At 39.6% G+C, this 6,510-nt stretch overlaps 1 protein-coding gene across 1 annotated transcript in view; it reads right to left on the reverse strand.

The window, feature by feature from the left end:
• Snx25 (sorting nexin 25) overlaps positions 1-6,510 on the reverse strand; it is a 115,643-nt gene extending 109,133 nt beyond the window's left edge. The window contains exon 1 of the mRNA XM_026389463.2: positions 6,409-6,510. The gene's annotated coding sequence lies outside the window, so the exon portion shown is untranslated. The remainder of the gene's footprint in view (positions 1-6,408) is intronic.

Below are 6,510 nucleotides of genomic sequence, written 5' to 3' on the forward strand. Positions count from 1 at the left end.
CTATCTCCAGAGGGAGAAACAGCAACTAGTTGGTGTGGGTGTTAATATTTATAGAACTCCTTCTCAGAAGTTCTCCTGGATACCCTTGAATACAGGTGGAGCCAGGATGGAGCTACATAAATTTCTCACCAGTTTTTCCTGAGTTTCCCTGTTCCAAGGGCCTGTCAGTCTGGAGTAGTAGGTGCTGTCTGCAATTCAATGGTTCATGGGCACTTCCTTTGAGACTCAGTATCTCTCCCTTTATTCCCAAATTCCTATCTCATTGAGAACACAATCAAGAGACTTTCTGTAATGGTAACCAATGATATTTACCATCAAAAAAATCTCACTCTTAAAATTTATTCCTCTAGTCTCCATTCACACAAGTTAATTAACTCTCATTTTTTAAAATAAATACACACACACACACACACACAATATAGTAGATGGCCACAGTACTTTTATTTTATTTGTTTATTTTTATGTGGTGCCAGTGCCTCACACATGCTTGGCAAGTGCTCTATCACTGAGTCACAATCCCGACCCCTCATTTAACTCTCACTTTTGATCACTGCAGCCACACAGTATTTCTCCTCTGAAGTCCAGTAGAATCACATTTCCATTTAATATTTCTAAAGCTGAGCTCAGTTGTTCTGTACTCAAAATCTCTCTCTCATTTGAAGACTTCTACAACCTGGCCAAAACTTCCTTTCCAAACCCAGTTTTTGTGACTCATCTCATCATCTCACTAGCAACTCAAAATCTCAAATGGTACATGTACTCTGTCTCTAAAACAGTTTTCTGGATCCTTTTAACAAATTACAAAAATATATATTGCTTCCTTTAGACAGTTTTGCCAAATTCAAATACATATTTGCCTCATTTCCAAGGATATATTTGGTTCATTTGATTGGTTATTTTTATGTTCCATGTAGTCTATCTTCCTACTTTGAAGTTATCACTATTCATATATAGCTTTGTCTTAATGTAAGTTGTCTTTAATTCCCCAACTTTAATGAAGAGTTTCTTCCTAACAGAAAACAGTAAACATTAATAACTTCCCTTTGTGTGTAATCACTGTTTATAAATCAAGAGATGATAGGTGCCCCATGACTCAGGAGTCTGAGGCAGGAAAATCACAAGTTCAAGGCCAACCTCAGCAATTTAGGGAGACTGTGTTTCAAAACAACAACAAAAAACTGGCTGGGAGATGTAGCTTAATGGTATGGCACCCCTTTGTTCAATCAAGTACTGAAAAAAAATTATAGGTATTAAAAACTTCTTTTTGAATACATATTTATATTTGCTTGTATGTGATGGAAGAATAAACAGCAACTATTAATAGTGGCTGCCTATAGGGAAGAGAAATTTTTTCATTATTTTACCTTTCTAAATGCTTTGATTTTATCAATCATGTTATATTACTACCTATAAAAATTAAAAATTATGCATAGTATGAGTCTTAAGTACGATGTCCCTTATACCACAAGGAATTAGGAAGAATCCTATGATTTAAGGGATTTTCTAAACACCATATTCCTAAAAAACACATTTTTCTCATTGGTCACCACACTTAAATCCTCTAGTTAAAATGCTAACAAACATTCTGAAGACAGTAAATATATTGTGCCATTACCCATTATCAAATTATTGAGGATTAGCTTGCATGTTAGCATAAAAAAAGGAAAGCCACAAAGAGGCTATGTATAGACTCCTAATTCCTGTTTCTCTTCCTTTTCCCCTCAAGTAACTAAATTAAGTTTGTTTTACTCAAAGAACGTTTGTATTAGTAAAAGAACCCATTTAGGAATTCTAGAAGTCTACCCCAGGCCAACTAGAGCAGTTGATTGCTGTGTGAATGTTTTTACTGTCTTTGTAAACATCGGCCTTCCTATCTAGGGTTCTCTATCATTCTGATCTACTCAGAATAAGAGGGCAGGGACAGGAGTATTCTTGTTCATCTCTGAATCCTCCTCAACCCCACAAACCATACCATGCACTTATAAAAAAAAAAAAATCCAAGCTCTTAATGTTCCCTTTAGAAAGACTCTATCCCTCCCTAAGTAGATGGTTGAAATTTCAAATCTAAAAATGTCAGCTGGATACTTAAATTTGTTCACATCAAAATCTACCTACTGAGGGTTTACTATGTGCCTGGCACTGGCACTCAGAAACTACAGGAAAAAAAAAAAAAGTTAACAAGTTCAGAACGTGAGATGTGTAGCAGACATTCAGTAAATGTTTATTAATTACATTTGATGAACTTCTTGAACTTTTCTATCTGGCTGAACTTTGAAGTCTTTCATTAATGTTTTCTTCATATATCCAAGATCTTTAATTTCCTGTATACTACTAATCACTCAACTTTTATGGACATTCTTGTGTCAGCCCTCCAATCCTCATTAATTAACTGCTTATTTGTTTTGAACTTAAGAGGTATAAGTTAGAAAGTACCTATGAAAGACCCTAGCCCAGTTAGCCCAGTTACCTAAGGCCAAGATATGAAACCAAGATATCAGGCAGGCCATAAACAGGTTCAGGCGCCAGGCATGCTTTCCGGACAACCGGTTGAAGAACAGAGCACCCCGCATCCTGAGGCATGAATGAATAAACCGGAACAGATAAGCAGGAACAGAAAGAATAGAATGCAGACCTGTGGTTTTTGGAATGCAGACCTGTACCCCCTAGGTGGCCTATATGCTAGATTTAAACAAACCAATAAGAAACCTGTTGCTTCCCGCGCGCGCGAAACCTGTCCCAAACCCTATAAAAATCTCTGTATCCCCAAGCCCGGTGTGCCAGTTCACCAAGGCTCCGGCTGAGGTTCTACTGGGCACCCGCAGGCGCCTGTGTCTCAATAAACCCCCTCGTGCTTTTGCAGCCAGTGTTTCGTGTGATTCTCCTTGGACAGGGAAACGGGGGTCTTTCATTAACGGGGTTGTCTTTCACCTAGATTAAAACTGTTAAGTGTTTGAGGAATTAATATGCTAGATAGCTTGATTTAATTATTTCACAGTATATTCAGAAATAAGATCACCTTTTACCTTAAAAATAAACACAACTATAAACTGTCAATTTGTAATAATTGTTAAAGTATCTACTAAACTGTGTAAAAGAATAAAGACTAAGTGGCAGAAAAGTTGTCTAAGAAGTTATTCTCTCTTACCTTCTTATCATGGAAATGTAAGAAATAGTTCCCTCTTTTCCATTATAAGATGTACTTTGAACTGCCGGTCTCATAATAACAATCAAGTTCCTAAACCATTAATTCATACTTGTCCTATTTCTCTTGTTCTTGCTTTGGTGAGATCAGAAGCCAGAGTCAAGTAACTGTGGCTAGTGAATCTGACCCAAGCAAGTTAACTGACTTGTAGAATACCAAACACAACCTTGGACTAGGAACATTGTACTATGACAGCCCACTCAGCAAAGTTGAGCTAACACCTGTCACACTAGGAGACGGCTAGCAACACAGAATCACTGCTCCAGTCTGCAGGCCTGTATCAAAGTCTAGTTTTTCTAAAGTTGGGTCCAGATATCAATAGTCAAGACTTCAGTGTCAACATTCCAACTTTACACAAAAGCATTGCGAGTGTCTGAAAATTCCATTGGACATTTGGGATGCAATTTATATCTGGGATAAAAGCTATTTTTATTACTTTAGCCAATAGTAGTTCCCATCTAAGTAAATTTAAATTCATGGGAAATGTCTGAAACTAGTTTAACTGGAGGGGAAAAGCATTAGATTAGTGAACACAAACAGGCCATTTTTTTTTTTTTCATTATCATCAGCAGTCATTTGAGGAGCCCTGAGCTCCTACTAGGTGCAAAGGATAACAAAAGGTGCCAATTATAGGTCCTGACTTTTTGGAGTTTACAACTGATAACAATATGGTAAAGCTTTCAAACACCTCTAGTCATGAAAATATTTTTGCCCTTTCAGGTTAGATTTCTGGAGTTATCTGCTTTTAACCGTATAAGTGTTTTTCTTCTACTGAAAGAAGCCAAGAAGGAAAAAAAAAAAAAAGGTGGAGAGAGTATGGGTAGATAAAAGGATGGATCCCAGTGTCTGCATGTCTAGCTCAGACTGGAAAAACTCACCATGTATAAGAATAAAAAAGGATTCTTTTTTTGTGTATGCAGAATCCAGATTTCTGTAGTAGTCACTGTTATTCTAAGAAGCTCCATTTGGTTCACTGCTAAACAGTCTCCCCCTCCACATATGTTAAATGACCTGTGTGGTCCAGCTCCTACCCCCACATAACTGACGGATATCTTATACTACACCACATGCTTATGCTTCCCAACCTTCCATTCATAAAGAAGAGAACATTTTTTAAAAACACAAGTTACTGCAAATACAGCAAACTAGAGGCTCAAGTAACTAGTCCCAGAGCCATAAAGAAAACACAATTTCATGGGAATAACATACATTTCAATTCTCAGTAATATATAACTTTGAAAGTAATTCCCTAATTGCTTATTTTCTTAATTAAATCTATTATAGGCATTAAAAGTTCAAAAAGAATGAACAATAATCACTTTCCTTAGATTATAATTCCCTCTGCTATTATCTGAAATCTTGGCATCATATACTGGAGATACTATGCCTGTTGCTTCATTTTCTGTCACCTGCAAAGTACTTTCTTTAAAAATTCTTCTATGAAACCATCTTTCTAGATGATAATCAAATTTTACCAACATAGAGGTATAAGTGAGCTGTGAAATGTGGGAGAATACATTTTGTAGGAAATAGTAGTAATCCACAACATGAAGCTTCCAGACCCTCAGCTTTTGACCCTGATCTGACCATTTAAACTTCTTTTCCCCCCAGTACTCCTCGATCTTAATCACTTATCTCTTAATAGTGTGTGTGTGTGTGTGTGTGTGTGTGTGTGTGTATACACACCAGGGGTTGAACCCAGAGGCACTCAAACACTGAGCTGGATCCCCAGTCCTTTATTTATTTTGAGACAGGGTCTCACCAAGTTGCTGAGGCTGGCTTTGAACTTGCCATCTTCCTGACTCAGTGAGCTGCTGATTTACAGGTGAGTGCCTGGCTTCTTAATCACACTTTGTTTAATAAGCATTTATCATTACATGAAAATATGTATTTATTGTCTGGTCCTTCACAGGAATATAACTTCCAGAAAGAATAACTTTTCTGTATCAGTTCAACCCCAGCTTCCAGAATATAGTAGAATTTGGTTCATACAAGATGCTCATTAAATACGTACTGAAAGAATTATAACTTCTCACACTACTCAAGAACTGAGTATAGATCTATAAACAAACAGGTAACATCACTATAGATTTTTAAGTAGTACCGATTTGAGGGACTACTTACTTACATAACCAAGAGTCTCCTACCCTTTACTACACCAAATCATCAGAGAAAGGATGCCTGATACCTTCCTTATCTTCAAACCTTCAGTCATTACTCCAGCACACCATTCTGACTGACAGACTCTAGGAAGAGTCATTTTGGAGGAGAGTGTGATGCTTTTTTACATATGAGTAAGCAGGTCATGTTATAAGTAAATACAAACCCTGGGGATGATGGTCACTCTAATAAACATTCTTATGAAATTTAGCCACTGCCATTTCACTGACCCCCCCAGAGTGCTTGAGCAATTTCAGTTTAATGATAGTATCATTCAGTCAAGCAGTGAACATCAAGCTACAACAGAATAAGGTTACTTTTAAGGGATTATTAAAAAAAAAAAAAGATAAGAGGTAGAGAAAATAGTGGGTTTGGAACTCAAGAAAAGCTCATTTAAAATGCAGTTCTTTGCTATTTTTCCTAATCACAGCCCCAATGTCCCAGACCTCGCTGCGGATAACTTGTCTTTCTTTGCAAACTACAGTGATTTCTGCCGTCCTGTTCCTAGTTATCAACATGGTGGAAGAGAGGACGGGGTGGTAGGAAGTGTATACAGGCTTTGGTGTGAGGTAGTAGGTGGGTGATCTAACAAAGTTTCCTTACCTGGAAATGACTGTAAAGCTACCTCCCTACAAAACCGGTTCCCAGAACCAAACAGGATAGCCAATGTAGAGTGCAGTGCCTGGGTACAGCGAAAGCTGTACAGGTTCCTAGGGAACACACCAACTCCCCTGCTGCACAGCAACATCGAGGATTCAGCATGACTGCTCAGCGACCGAGGTTGTGACTGAGGATGGTGGATGAGTAACTACAGAGCCTACCTAATGCCCTGCATCCCCTCCAAACCCACGGAGCCTGGAGCCACCTCGCGTGGGCCCACACACCTCGCCCGTTCCTCTCGGGTTTCCAGCTACAAGCAGGGGCCCAGGGCGGGCGAGGAGGGCACGCCGCGGCCCGCGGGGTCTCGCAGAACCGGAGGCTCGCACCGGAAGCGGGAGAACGGGCCGAGGCCGCGGGCGCGTGAGGCAGCCGAGAGGGGTACTCACCCGCAGCGGGCAGCCGGGGGCAGCGGCCAGCCGGCTCCAGGCGCCGACGAAGTCGGGCGGCGAGGCGCGAGGGCTCCAGCCAACGAGGGCGAAGAGGGTCCC

This window comes from Urocitellus parryii, chromosome 14 (genome assembly GCF_045843805.1).
Source record: "Urocitellus parryii isolate mUroPar1 chromosome 14, mUroPar1.hap1, whole genome shotgun sequence".
Taxonomy (NCBI): domain Eukaryota; kingdom Metazoa; phylum Chordata; class Mammalia; order Rodentia; family Sciuridae; genus Urocitellus; species Urocitellus parryii.